At 45.2% G+C, this 15,000-nt stretch overlaps 1 protein-coding gene across 1 annotated transcript in view; it reads right to left on the bottom strand.

Moving 5' to 3' along the window:
- The window catches only part of adamtsl4 (ADAMTS-like 4), a 118,814-nt gene that overhangs the window by 49,215 nt on the left and 54,599 nt on the right, over positions 1-15,000 (bottom strand). The gene's annotated exons all lie outside the window — the stretch shown is intronic.

Genomic DNA, 15,000 nt, shown 5'->3' with positions numbered 1-15,000 from the left:
TTTAATCATGAATGCTTATGTATTTGTAGCCTACTTAGTCATTTTGATAGTAGGCTAATATAGCTAATATAGACACTTACAGCATGTGTTGCCTTCATTAGAAGGCTTACATAAGGCTTTTAATTTTTTGCGGCTCCAGACAGATTTGTTTTTTGTTTTTTTGGTCCAATATGGCTCTTTCAACATTTTGGGTTGCCGACCCCTAGGTTAGACTAACTGAGCTGTAATCCAATGATGCGACGACAAACTCGATTCTTCTTGAAGAACTACCGTACCACCACCCTGTGAATGCTTAATGTGCTTCTCCCATGAGCTCATGTATGAAACTTCCATCTTATCACACGGAGTGTCTCCGACTCTGTTCACCTCAACAGTTGATACAGAATTCCTCGACACAAGTCTGCCACTGGGAAGGTCTGTGTGTGTGTGTGTGTGTGTGTGTGTGTGTGTGTGTGTGTGTGTGTGTGTGTGTGTGTGTGTGTGTGTGTGTGTGTGTGTGTGTGTGTGTGTGTGTGTGTGTGTGTGTGTGTGTGTGTGTGGTAGGGAGTTCATGTCGGTTGACATGAACTCTTGAAGCCCGAGGCGAGCAGCAAGGGTATCTATCAAGTAGACCTTGTTTGTCCTTGTTTGTCCAAAACCGTTCCCCTTTCAGGAAATGCAGAAAAGATATCGTCGTTGTCGGGTGGAAACCATGTATGTCCAAAAACGTTGGAACTAAACTAGAGAAAACAGCCGATCTACAAGCACACAACGCCTCGCGTAAATCTGCTGTTTTCACTACTTTTGTGCCATGGCCTTGTCTAATGAAGAATGGGCTTTACTTAGCGGAAAAAACGTACACATTTGAAACTTGGAGATACGAGGTTTCTGCCCGACAGTGACGATATCCTGCTTTGTTCCAATGGAGCCAATGGAGCACCGAAAATAACATAGGGGAACCTTAGATTGCGTCATTATGAGAACTGTGTTCCAGAAATAAAAGAAAATCACCCCAGCGATTTTACTCCTACGGATATGAAGCATCCACTGACAAAGAAAACATTCGTTTTTCTCCAAACGCAGATGTTGTCAAAAGCAACTCAATATCATAAACGACACAGCTGAACAAAACCTAAGTCTGCTGCCTGTGCTCAACTGATTCGTACTTTACTGACACACTTTAATGACTTTAAAGCAACATGATACTGACATGCACTTCATGTATTTTAGGACCTCTTTTATTACAAGATGCTGATTTAATATGCTAGGCTTTTGTGCTCGTACTATTCTTTACTGCCAATTATGTTAAATAAAACAAGAGTTTCACCACACCGTTACCTGTAATTGTTTTGTGACGATATAGTTTATTAACTGAGTCTGACAAAATGGCCGGGGTAAGTGTTCTCTATGGGAATTCAGAAAATAATGCTGTGGCCCAGGGGTAGTGGGAGTAACGTCAAGACTTTATTATTTATTCACAACACCGGTTTTAGCATTCAAAATTCAACAAGCTTCTACAAGCTCACAAGTTGTGAGCTCTAGCTAGTTTCGCACCCCAGTTGCGCAACAACACTCTTGTACAATGAAGTAGGGCATTAATTAACAAAACAAAAGGAGGAAGAGAAGGGGGGGAAAAAACATAAAAAGTTGAAATATGGATTGGAGGCGCAACATTTCGACAGCGACATTTCTGCCCCGATAGCAAACCTCTAACTTTGTACAGTCAGTCACGGTTAGCTCTCGCTCGGCGCTGGTCACGCACGGAACCTGGGAGATAAACGGTGTTGACATGAAAATTGGGGCTAATATGTTAGGTCATTCAGATGATATTAATATTGGACAGGGGGGGGGGGGGTGGGGGGGGGACTCTGGTTGAGCGACGCACAGATGAGGAACGCATCCTCCTGGGAACACTTCTCTCACATCTGCGCTTCCACAGGGAAAGCCCAAGTGACGCACCATCATAATCACTGTCCTCTGTGTGTGTGTGTGTGTGTGTGTGTGTGTGTGCGTGTGTGTGTGTGTGTGTGTGTGTGTGTGTGTGTGTGTGTGTGTGTGTGTGTGTGTGTGTGTGTGCGTGTGTGTGTGCGTGTGCGTGTGTGTGCATTAGGAATGCTTTCACCTCAGGGAGAACCAAAAGAGTTCAGAGCAAAACAGAGGTCAAGACGCACGCACGCGCGCGCACACACACACACACACACACACACACACACACACACACACACACACACACACACACACACACACACACACACACACACACACACACACACACACAAACAAACACACACACTAGAAGTGGGTGTGGCCCGGGGAAGGGCGCCAGCTTTGAGCCCAGTGAGATGACATCACACACAAACATCCCCAGCAATAGATTGTATCATTTAACATCTAAAAGGACTATCCATCACGACGTGATCCTTTTACACAGAGGGAATACGGAGCAGATGACACCAGTGATAAACCAGTATGAGGCCTATGAAGTGGTTTAAACATGCTGTCACACAAATCAGGCCTGCTTGTTCCGCACCTACTCTGCTACCAGCGCTACAGTGGCCTGTACAAGCTCTGCTCCGACTGGGGTGGCCCTAGATCAGCTATTTTTGAATAAATATGCAAATTGAATATACAATATATAATATATATATATATATATATATTTTTTTTTTTTAAAGAAATTTTTAGGGCCTTTTTTAAATTTATAGGGCAGGGGTCTTCAACAGGGGGTCCTCAGAGTTACTACAGGGGGTCCTCCAAATCTTTGTGTGATAGAAAACTTTTTTTCTCCTTTTTGGTTGTAACCATTTGAACCCTAGTGTCCTTATCCTTAGAACTTCAGCCAAAAATAGCAGATCTACAAGCTCACCGCGAGGCGTTGTGAGCTTGTAGATCGGCTATTTTTGTCAAAGCGCTTTGGTGTAGAGGGGGAAAAGAGCAGACTAAGTACAGAGTGAAAGGTCAAGTTTATTAAGCATTGACGGTTCAAGTGGTTAAATATCTGAAAACACAAATCGACATGAATCCAAAATATACTGATGATTGTGCTGTCAAACGATGAAACTATATGGAATCTATATGATAAGGTTGTGGAGGTCCCTGCTTCATCTCTCTCTCAACTAAGGGGTCCTTGGCCTGAAAACGTTGAAGACCCCCGCTGTATGTGGTATGCGCCTGGATTTAAAGTAACATTTTTTAACTCAAATCTTTGCCTCTGGGAGTCTCTGGAACTAAATATTTTGAGATGGGAGGGTCTTCCAAATACATACAATGCTGGAGGTCCTTGACATGAAAAAGCAACATACGTTTTTCATAGAACTGTTAGGATTTAGACGACATGTGTGGAATCGACCTCAGGTCTTAATGGGTTCATCTTGTGAATATTTTTTGTAACCTTTTTTGCACCTTAACAATTTTGCTGCCATTTTAAACATAGCTGTAGTAAGCAGCTGCCAAATTGTCCTTACCTTTTAACGTGGGCAAGCGCACGCATCGTGCACAATCTGTGCGCGACTCATCTAGTAGACATGTAGACTTGGTGAGAAGCTTTCGAATAAAAAAACCCCCATTGAAATAGACATATCCGTTGCCACGCTGTATCCCTGCTTATCCGCCAGTGTTTACATGAAAAAACATTGAAAAAAGCAAGCTGTGCGCTAAGGTAACACGTGGACACGTTCACGCACAAAACGCACGATATGTGCGGGGATCATAATCCAGGCATGTAGAGACTGGATCAAAGTTTCCAAACGCAAAAATCGGATTGAAAAACGAGCTTTCCATCGCCGAGTAGCTTATTCTTCTGTTACAATGTAAACGAATGGAGGCGGGACTATGGCCCAGGCTCAGACCGGATACGGAAAGCTAGATCCGGTCCAAACGGGAAATACGACCGGATACAGTTAGGGGGCGGGCCTTAAGTCTCCGAAACGGATATATACAGCGATCATACTTTTAATCGTTTCATAATGATTAAAGCTAATTAAATTTCCGGGAACGACGGGCATCGCAGAGAGGTACAGCGGGAAATCCCCGGTTTCGACGGGGATCGCAGAGTATGAGTTAAAGGTAGCCTCGCAGGCCATCCTGAGCTACGTCATCACCAATGTGCTTCCTTTCTCGGTCTGGTCTCCCTCCCATCGAGCCTCTTTATTAGAACTTGGGTTTCTGAATTTCCAATCAAATGGCTGCATTTGGAGCGACCCGCCTCACAGCGCTCCTGATTGGTCGAACGGCTGCTACAGCTCTCGCATTTTGTAAACAAACATGGCGGACCCCATGTCCGACGCGAGTTCACAAATCGCAAATAAAAGCTGCATTAAGCGAAGTTTTATCTGAAATCAACAGCATCTCATAACTTAAAAACGAACAGTTTGCACCTTTGGAATTTCTGTCTGGAAAAGACGTATTTGCTGTTCTGCCGACGATGTTTTGATGCGCTGGTGGCTACTGACTGGACCTGTCAGTCAAAGTAAGTAACTACGTCATTGCGTAATGCGTTGTCTATGGACAACTCCCAGACTCTCCCCTGGGAGAGTCTGGGAGTTGCGAGGCTACCTTAAAGGAGTGGCTCCCCCAAAATGACTTTTTTTTCCTGTCGATTACTTACCCTATGGAGACTTGATAATAATAAAGACCCTAATGTATCCGGTAGGAGACACAAAGTTGACTCCTTGTGTCTCCTACGGGAATCACTCATGGTCATCAAATGATTGGAATGAGACAAAAACTAAAAGAATCTCCATGATGGGGTGAGTAATCGATCGAGAATAAGTCATTCTGGGGGTGAACTATTCCTTTAATGCAAATATCATGTAGAGTATGCTATTATTGTATCCGTAGGAGATGCATTGTAGAGGAGCGCCTGTTTTTGGTGGAGACGACGGAAACGCGCCGTCTCAAGCAGATTTGAGCCATGTGAGTCACCACCGAGCGAGCTAAAGCGAGCGAGATGCCGCGTCGAGCGGTGCGAACAGTAGATACATATTGCTATGTTGATGCGCCTCTAACATCATGTACATATGTACATCATGCTATGTTACATCATGCTGCGACCTTGACGACCGTCAGGTCGCAGTTACTATCAAAACCTCCACCGGCTGTCAGTCAGTCTGTCTGTCTGTCAGCCTGTCAGTCTGTCAGTCACATGTCACACGTCTGCCCTTTCTCATATCTCCGCCACTGTTGCCCCGATCCATGACAACATTTGCACACACACTCCTTGCCAGCCAAACCACTACCTCCACCCCTCATTTCACACTCCCCTCTTCTAGCGCCACCATGAGGCCGATTCTTGCAAAACAAATTTTTGGACACTGCTCCTACAAATTTTGCCCTAAGATCACGCAAATCGGTACACAGTATGTCTACAGTCATGTCATCAACATGGACCTGTCACATTTAGTGCCACCATCAGGCCGATTTATTTAAACACATTTTTGGACACTGCTCCTACAGATTTTGCCCTAAAATCACGCAAAGCAGCACACAGTACAGTCATGTCATCAACATGGATCTGTCACATTTAGCGCCACCTTCATGCCAATTTTTTCAAACACATTTTTGGACACTGCTCATACAGATTTTGCCCTAAAATCATGCAAAGCTGTACACAGTATGTCTAGAGTCATGTCATCAACATGAATCTGTCACATTTAGTGCCACCATCAGGCCGATTTTTACATGAGACCTGACGGTCGCTTATCTCCCGATTTAGGGAGTCTTACTGGTTTAAAATAGTGAAAATAGCAGCTCTATAAGCGCACAACGCCTCGCACCACGAGGCGTTGTGTGCTTGTAGATCTGCTATTTTCACCAGTCTTGTGCGACGGCCTCGTATGATGAAGCAGGGCTTTGCTTTACGAAAAAAACGTACAAATGTGAAACTTGGAGATACAAGGTTTCTGCCCGACAGTGACGATATGCCATGTGTACATAGTATGTTTTTCACTGAACAGGGGTTGACGGTTAACTAAAGTGAAGAGGAAGATGAATCATTTTGCTTACAAGTATCTGGTTTACAAATTAAATACACGCTCCAGGGGTTCCTCTCCAGCCAAAAGAGATGTTCTCTCCATCCCAACGTGTCTCAGTACAACAAGCAAACAGCGGTTACAGGAAAAACAGACAACTTCAAACCATTTGAAACGGCACGCTGTTCAAAGCAGCCACAGCGTTTAGAGTGAAAGAGAGCAACGGAAAGGTAGAAACAGAGAGAGAGAGAGAGAGAGAGAGAGAGAGAGAGAGAGAGAGAGAGAGAGAGAGAGAGAGAAAGAGAGAGAGACCACACACACACAGACAGACAGACAGACAGACAGACAGACAGACACTGAACGACAGATAGGGGCCTTTTCCACCAAAAGAACCTTGGTTCAAGAACCAGTGCCGTTCAACTTTCTTGGAACCTTGGTTTGTTCTTGCGAACCGGCTTGTGTTTCCACCAGATTGAACCATGATTGAACCAGAGGAACCAAGGATTTTGTGGTTCCCGTTCCGAACCAACTTTTACGGTTCAGAACCAACTCCGTTCTCGGTGGAAATTAAGCTCACCTCTGGTTCATCCCATAGGCGGGAGAAAGAACCAGAACCGGTTCTTTGCCGGTCGCAAAAGCGCCCAAAGAGACAGAGAGGGACTGAGACTGAAAGAAAGAGAGAAAACTAGAAAGAGAGAGAGAGAGAGAGAGAGAGAGAGAGAGAGAGAGAGAGAGAGAGAGAGAAATGCAGGGCAGAGAAAGAAAGTATATTAACTGAGAGATTGTAATTCTATTTCTTTGACCAGCTGGTTTAGAGAGACACACACACACACACTCACACACACACACACACACACACACACACACACACACACACACACACACACACACACACACACACACACACACACACACACACACACACACACACACACACTAGCAGGGGTGCAGCGCTCCAGCAGTGAATAAACACACTCTGGCTGACATGAAGACACAACAGCCACACAGACCCAGACCGTTACCTTCCTGTTTCACCCCTCAGACCCTCTGTCTGCTGCTCTAGCGCAGTCAGGGGGTCCTCCACATCTTCCAGACCAAGGACCCCCCTGGCTGAGAGACAGATGAAGCAGGGACCCCCTACTAGATGTTGTATAACACCGTTTCCCAAACACTGGGTCGGAACCCGTCTGTGGGTCGTGGAGACACGCAGTGCCGTTGCTATAGGTGTAAGCAGTATAAGCGACCGCCTAGAGCGCAATCTCAAGGGGGGCGCCGCCGACAGTTAATGAGCCACCCAAACCGACTCAAAACTGACAAAAAACACCCCAAAACCCACAAAAATCGCATGCACGGGAGTGGAGAGAGGCGCATTCGAGAGAGCTGGCAGAGAGCGCTGATTAGGCTGGCAACAGTCCCCGGCCCCCTGGCCTGTTCACTGTTCAGCGTGTTGGTTTGTGATTTCTTTTTTTCTTTTTTACTTCCACCTACGAAATGGAGACCAGAAAAAAAGAAAACATTTCTCCCTCACTACTGCCCCCACGGTTGACAAAGGTTCGCCACGGGTAGTGTACGTACGTTTTAATCGGTTTTAATCCGCCGGGTTGAGTGTTTTCCGTAAGGGTACGGACAGAGAGAAAGACGGAGAGACCAACGGACAAACCGGATTAAATCTCTCTCCCCCTCCGTTTCTAGTGTAGACTTGCGGTCCTTATGTATTACTATGCATGGTACTTTAGGGTTCCCGGACCCACTGTTGAAGACCTTCTCTAACACATGCACTTAAAACTCTATACTTAGCCAACCGGATCCTCAAGGGCACTACATTGGGCCCCTTCCTGTGATCACTCCATGGCTTTTGTATACTGATAACACTGTTGACACACTGTAGCTATATGGGGCTTTTCTGTGATGTCAGGATGCCAATGGTGGACTATTCACTTGAGTATCTGCACTTTACTTGAGTATAGGGCTGTCACGATTTGACATTTTACATGACGATTAATTGTCACTCAAATAATGGCCATTAACGATTTAATTGTGTTTTTGTCGTTGACAGTTGCATTTCTGTCTGGCTTTTAGGCTTTGAAGTTGCACATGGTAGATATGACACATAAGCTAAATATACAAAGAAATTACTGACATATTTGACAACTTTATACTTAAAAAAGAACATTGATAGTGCAAATAGCCGATCTACAAGCTTGTGAGCTTGTGAGCTTGTAGATCGGCTATTTCCACTATTTTTTACAAAGCTCCTACATCAGGCTTTGTCTGGGCTCTGAAGTGTGGCCTCGTCTGGCCTACATCTTGGCACAAAGCACTCAGAGTTTGTGCGGGTCCATTTGGTTTAATTTTTCACTCTCAAGAAAGAGTTAAAATTGGGGTTTTATGTGGCCACACCCACCAGTTCATTAAGTATGCCTGGTTGTCAGGTGGGTGGTGACCCAGCTGACTGGGTGAATTTTATGATGTCATTTAATCTGTGTTTTTCGACTGGGCCTTTTGAGTCTTTGAGCTTTCAGGAAGTAACCAAACATAAACAGAGATGACAAATCTGCACATTATAACCACACCTGTGGGTCTATTAGAGTAATGTTAACTCCATAGACACATACAAAACTGAAAAAGTACAAAACTATGGTCTTCTGGTCTATTTGGTTACCGACTCTCCATCAATTAGCTGGGGACCACCTGGGTTGAGAACCGCTGCGTTACAATATGACTTGCCTACTCTTTAAACCACCGCTATCCAGACAAGACCGGTTTAGAGAATGAGCTCGGGACGTGACGCCAAGAGAATAGGGTTCCAAGCATGGAATGGGACGATAATTGTCCTTTTTTTGTCGGAAAATATTTAGTCTCGACAGTAACAACTGCGCGCCGTGTTTTCATGAAGCCGGCTCGTAGAGTTAATGCGACCACTGAAGCCTCTTATCGTGTGTGTGCGTGTGTGTGCGTGTGTGTGTGTGTGTGTGTGCGTGTGCGTGTGCGTGTGTGTGTGTGTGCGTGTGTGCGTGTGTGTGTGTGTGTGTGTGTGTGTGTTTGTGTGTGTGTGCGTCACGTTCTCGCCAAACACAAGAAATCATTTAAGGATGGCAGCATATTAAAGGACGCAAAGCTTTCAGACTTACTGAGGCGAGCCAACACCACACGGGATAAGAACGTTTTTCTGGACGACACACCGTGGCTGATGGATTTATGAATGGGCTGAATTCATAGCAGAAGGGGTGAATAATAATTTGTACTGTAGCGACTGTACAGTAAAGCAACAAAGGAAAAAAGTCATCCATGACCATGTTGGCTCGCTTTTCACTTCCTTCAAAGGTGTTACCAATGATACTAATGACAGCTCTGTTCCATTTCATGTAGCACAGTGGTTCTCAAACCTTGTATTTCACGGAGCCCCATAACTCTGAAAGTGTACTGTACACTGACTACACTTGTTTGTACACTCAGAGTCATAGTTAGGGAAAGTTAGCCGAGTCTTTGACCAATCTGGGAACTAAAATGCTTACCAATGTTTGGCTCGAAAAACATTCCTTGGGCTAAACATAGCCCCCACAAAACTGTGAAAAGCGATGGCTCATCACTAAACCATAGTTTTGTGGGGGCCGTTTTTTGCCTAAGGAATGATCTTCGCAATACAAATGCTTGCATGGGATTCAGAATCATGAAAAAACCCTATTTTGACTCCTCACATACTACTTAAAGAAGATTTATTTTTTTGTATTATGTTCCTGTATAGTAAAGTCAATGAGACCCCAGCTTTGATTGGGTTCAACCAAGTTTCCCAAGGAGGTTAGGTTTGACAAAGTTCAGAGGTGATAGTAGACACCTTTATGAACACATTTGTGAAGAAAGCTATAGAGTAGTGAAGTGTGACGTAATTTACACATCCTACCTGGTTCGCGGTTTTCTTCCCCCATTCTGAATTCCCATAGACCTTTTTCATATCGCGTCATATAAAAACTGTGTTCCAATTAGTATCAAATTATCTCAGAGGTTTGACTCATATGGATATGAAGAATCAACTGATGGTGAGAAAATATGTTATATGTTGCTAATGTTACTGTCGCCGAATTAGTTACATGTTCGCTAGAAACAGGCTTTACCAAATATGAGTGACTGACTATCATAAACCACACAGAGCCACCTCGCCGACAATATTGCAAAGACCGTTTGTTTATTTTTGGACCGCAATGCGCATATGAGACGATTTTAAGATGACTCAATGTTATTCTCCATAGAGAATGACTTCATTGGAACCGGGGGATGAGCGAGTCACGTCATGACTTCGTTACTCTATTGATAAGCAATCTAAGCATTTAGTTCCCAGATTGGTCAAAGACTCGGCTAACTTTACCCAACTATTACACACCTTTTAAGGGGTCTTTGGAACCCCCAAGGAATCACTTAGAGACCCACTAGTGTAGCTGAGTGTTTCCAGTGAGCCAACATGCACAATATCTGTTATCAACAGTCAACACCCTGACTCTGTTTGACCAGAAATTTAAATAAAAATGTTTATCTGCCTTTGATGATGTGCCTACAGCAGCTCTACTCTCCTAACACTGGTGATTCATCCTTCCGTATTATTGTCCAGCCCATTCTCACCTCTGCTTCACCCGTCCGACGCGTTCCTAACTCGCTTTTTGCTTCACCCGTGCGACGCTTTGGGAACACCTACTGCGTCTACGGTCGGACGCGAACGAGGTTTTAGGACGAGAACGTAGTCTTAAGTAAGCATGCGCCGACATGTGTTTACTGGAACATTTTACAATGACGGCCGTCACGGGGAATCGAACCCCGGTCTCTGGATTTGTATCACCATGCTCTACCGACTGAGCTAACCAGACGACTGGGAAATTCCTTTTTTTTTTTGTGCTTTTATCTTTGACAAAACGTGGAATGATAACGTAGTCCCTTCTTTGAGCCGTTTTCGGACGCGGAAGCAGTCCCCTGGTCAAAATTTACTATTCTGTCCATAACGGCACATAATTCGGTAACGCGGCTGAGTCGGCTCATGCGCCGTTCCCACCGCTCGTCGCGGCAACTCGGCTCGCTAGCGCTCGCCTCGGTGGCGACTCACGGGGGTCATCGGCGCCTGAGACGGCGCTGCTCCGTCGTTTATAGTGGCGTGAGCGGTAGCGACGGGTGGCTGGTAAACCAGTGAACCCTCCAAAGCGGTATCGAATCCCGCTTCGGAAACTGCTTTTTAGACCACCCAATGCGTCCAACCCGTGAAACATTCGGCAATCCCAAAGCGTCTATCGTCCGACGCATTACAGTACTTGACAAAGCGTCGGTTGTATGACGCATTAGGGGTGAGAACATGTTGTATTGTCATATGTCCTCAGCCTAACAGAATGCTTGGTACCTCAGTCAGACTGTTGACTTAAATGGCTTTCTGCCAAAGACGGTAATGTAACTAACAAGCATTCTGATAGGCTAAGGACATATAGGCAATAAGCCACAAAGAAGCAGCAGTGTTAGGGGAGTAAGGTCAGGTAGAAATGTCAATTTGTCCCCAAAATTACTTAGGCAATTATGATATGAGGCTAACAATAATATAAAAATCACACAGAGTGTGAAGTGAGCAGTGCTATTTATGAGTTAATTTCATTAGGCGTCCTGCAAAGCTTGGCCAGTAATGTGACCCTGGGCGTACAACAAACATTGGGCACTTTGTGCCAAGATGTAGGTCAGATGTAGGCCACATGTAGGCCAAGGATAAAGCCAGATGTTTGGAGCTTAGCTCCTTCCAGGGGCACCGCTCCAAAATATATCATATTAATATCTCTAACTCTTTCTCAGCCTGATCTCACTTTTACACAATTATAGCTAAGGTGTTCTCAGCCTGATCTCACTTTTACACAATTATAGCTAAGGTGTTCTCAGCCAGGACACACTTTTTCTAAATAGGTGAAATAAATGATAATGATCGAAAAAAAACGATCGGTAGCCCTTCTCTGTCTCACCACCGGTCTAACCAATAGCATGATTCTTCTCTATGCATGAACCGGAAGTGCTTTTGATTGCTTCCGTGGCAGATTAGCCTTTTCCCATAGACTTACTGTATAGACGTTAGCGTTAGCATAGCCGTTGTCTTAGCGGCTAGGCTAATGAAAAATGTTCCATGGAATGTACACACGGAGATGATCACATGCACCCACATAGATGTGCACGGATCGTGCAAGTGAAACGCACGGGTGGAAAGACGACTCGGCCAAAATCCCCACTATATGCCAATGCAGATCCAGATAGTTATGGTGAGTTTATGACCGTGGGATCGAAAAAAAATAAGGAAAAAATGGCGTCCAAGAAGGAGGGGGGGTGGGCTGATGTTTATAAACATAATATCAGATCATAATACAATATTAGAAATTTCCGGCTAGTCCACAGACAAGCCATTCTGACCAGGCTGTGAAAGAGTTAGAGAGTACTAAAATCCCATATACATTGTGAGGTTAATAATTAATGGGCCTACTTGGTGAAGCTGAAAACTGAATACTCCCCGCAGAATAAAATAATATCCACAAGTTTCCCAGTGCAGCTTACTGAAGAAGGGGGGGGGTGTTAATGTGGGCTTCACTTCCTCCACACAGCTGATTCAAATCACTTAACAAAGCACCAAGTCATCACCATGCAGAGATTCAGGTGTCACACATGGCTCACAGCAGCAACGGCAACCAGTCAGAATGAAACGCGTGTTTCATAAACCCACCAGGTTTGAGTTAAGACCTGCCTCGCGGAAACGCGAGAACTTCCAGGAGTGGCTGAAATCCTTGCCGGACACATGGAGGGTGGATAAAGTCAGTAAAGGCATGAAGACAATCTTAAAACTTGTACTGAGAAAAGCCTGCATTTGCACAAGCCTGCATTGTGTCAAACAAAAAACCTGAAACTTACTTTGTACTGTGCTTAAAAAGGGAAACTTTGTAACTTTGCAAAAGAGAAAAACGTACTGAGAAAGCTATTCATTTGTCACTACTGTGCTCAAAATAAAAACTCTTACTGATTATCAGTTACATTGATTGTTGTAGTTTGGATATGGCTTTTGGAGTATTATGCTGCGTGTATTATTGTAATGGATCGGTAGGTAGTTGCGACCGTAGGTCGCATCTTACTACAGAAAGCTGCTCGAGGTGTCCGTGCGTCCGTCAGTCAGTCACACCTCACACGTCACACTTTTGGCCTGCTCATATCTCGGCCACCGTTGGCCCGATCCATGCCAAAATTTCCACACAAACTCCTTGCCTGCCAAACTACAACCTCCAAGGACACCCGGAGTTCCAGGGACCCCCAGGTCCCTGGGGGACCCCCAGGTGTAAAAAAAATACCAAATGTGCAAAAATGACCAAATGACCACCCCAACGGAGCTGCTCACGGGGAATTCCTGGGGACCACCCACTCCTGGTGCTCCAGAACGGATGCAAAAGTGGTGGCGCCCCCAGTGGAGGACCCCCTGCCACTGCAGCTCACTTAAAATGCCGTAACTCAGGCTAGGAGCGTCCGGGAGAGCCGGGGCCAGTACCTATTCGTCCGCCAAGGCAACGCGGACAGCCCACCCCTCATTTCTCACATGGCCCTCTTCTAGCGCCACCTACAGGCCGATTTTTAAAACACATTTTTGGCCACTGCTCCTACAGTTTTGGCCCGAAAATCACTACACAGTATGTCTACACTCATGTCATCAACATGGATCAGGAAGTTTATGGAATAAAAAATGTTTGCCCTATTTGTGGAGATAAGTGACCTACGGTCGCTTATCTCCCGATTAGGGAGTCTTACTGGTAAGTAGGTACAGTATTGCTTTGCACTAAGAGCACTAACGTTCATATATGCACAATGCACTTTCATACTTAAGATTATTGAGAGAGGAGCGTTTCCGCGAGGCGGGTCTTAACTCAAGCCTGGTGGGTAGGAAACACGCAAATGAAACAGGCAAGGGCCACAGGAAAGGTGTGGATAGGTCTCAATGATAATGACACCATGGAGGCGGTCCCTGGTGAATATCAAACTGGGTGGTACTTGAGGACCCCCCATAACTCTGAGAGTGTGCAAATGGAACCATGAGGGTATCTGGACCCCACTTTGAGACCCACTGGTGTAGCAGAGTGTTTCCAGTGAGCCGACATGCAGCATCCTGACCTCATTAGTATCATTGGTAACACCTGTGAAGGAAAGGTGTACAAAGTACACAGGGGGCCCAATTTCTTCCCAATATGGCTGCTGTGCATAGAGCCTAGTGTAGGGGTCTTCAACAGGGGGTCCGGGACCCCTAGGGTGTCCTCAGAGTTACTACAGGCGGTCCTCCAAATCTTTGTGTGATAGAAGCTTTTTTTCTCCTTTTCTATATTAACCACTTGAACCCCAGCATCCATATTCTGAGAACTTTAGCCAAAAATAGCAGATCTACAAGCTCTCCGTGGCGTTGTGAGCTTGTAGATCGGCTATTTTAAATAGGTAAATAGGCAAATAGGTTTTGTGTAGAGGGGAAAAAGAGCAGACTAAGTACAGAGTGATAGGTCAAGTTTAGTAAGCATTGACGGTTCAAGTGATTAAATATCTGAAAACACAAATTTACATGAACCCAAAATACACTGATGATTGTGCTGTCAAACAATGAAACTATATGGTATCTATGGGTTGTGGGGGGTCCCTGCTTCATCTCTCTCTCAACTAAGGGGTCCTTGGCCTGAAAACGTTGAAGACCCCTGGCCTAGTGCATTGGCTACATGGAAGTGGTCCTTCCTTGGTACGAAAAAAAAAAAAAAAAACAAGGACCAGGGGTCCCCTGGGCTGGTGCATATCAAACCGGGTGGTCCTCGACATTCAACACGGGTCTAAGCACACGAAAGAAAACAAGTCCTGTCCTGTGTGAGGCACTGTTCCAACCCCTGTGTCACCCTCGAACCCTTCACCCTTCAACCCCCTCCCCCCCTCTCCCAGGTCTAACTTTAAAAAGCGTCCATGAGGCACATTCACTGCCATGCTAGCTCGCCAGGTGCTGGAAATAACCTCTGTCTATGAGCACAACAACATCCATTCT

Source organism: Nannobrachium achirus (assembly GCF_963921795.1).
Source record: "Nannobrachium achirus genome assembly, chromosome: 2".
Taxonomy (NCBI): Eukaryota; Metazoa; Chordata; class Actinopteri; order Myctophiformes; family Myctophidae; genus Nannobrachium; species Nannobrachium achirus.
The sequence above is the reverse complement of the archived record's forward strand: the minus strand, read 5'-3'. Positions and strand labels throughout refer to the sequence as shown.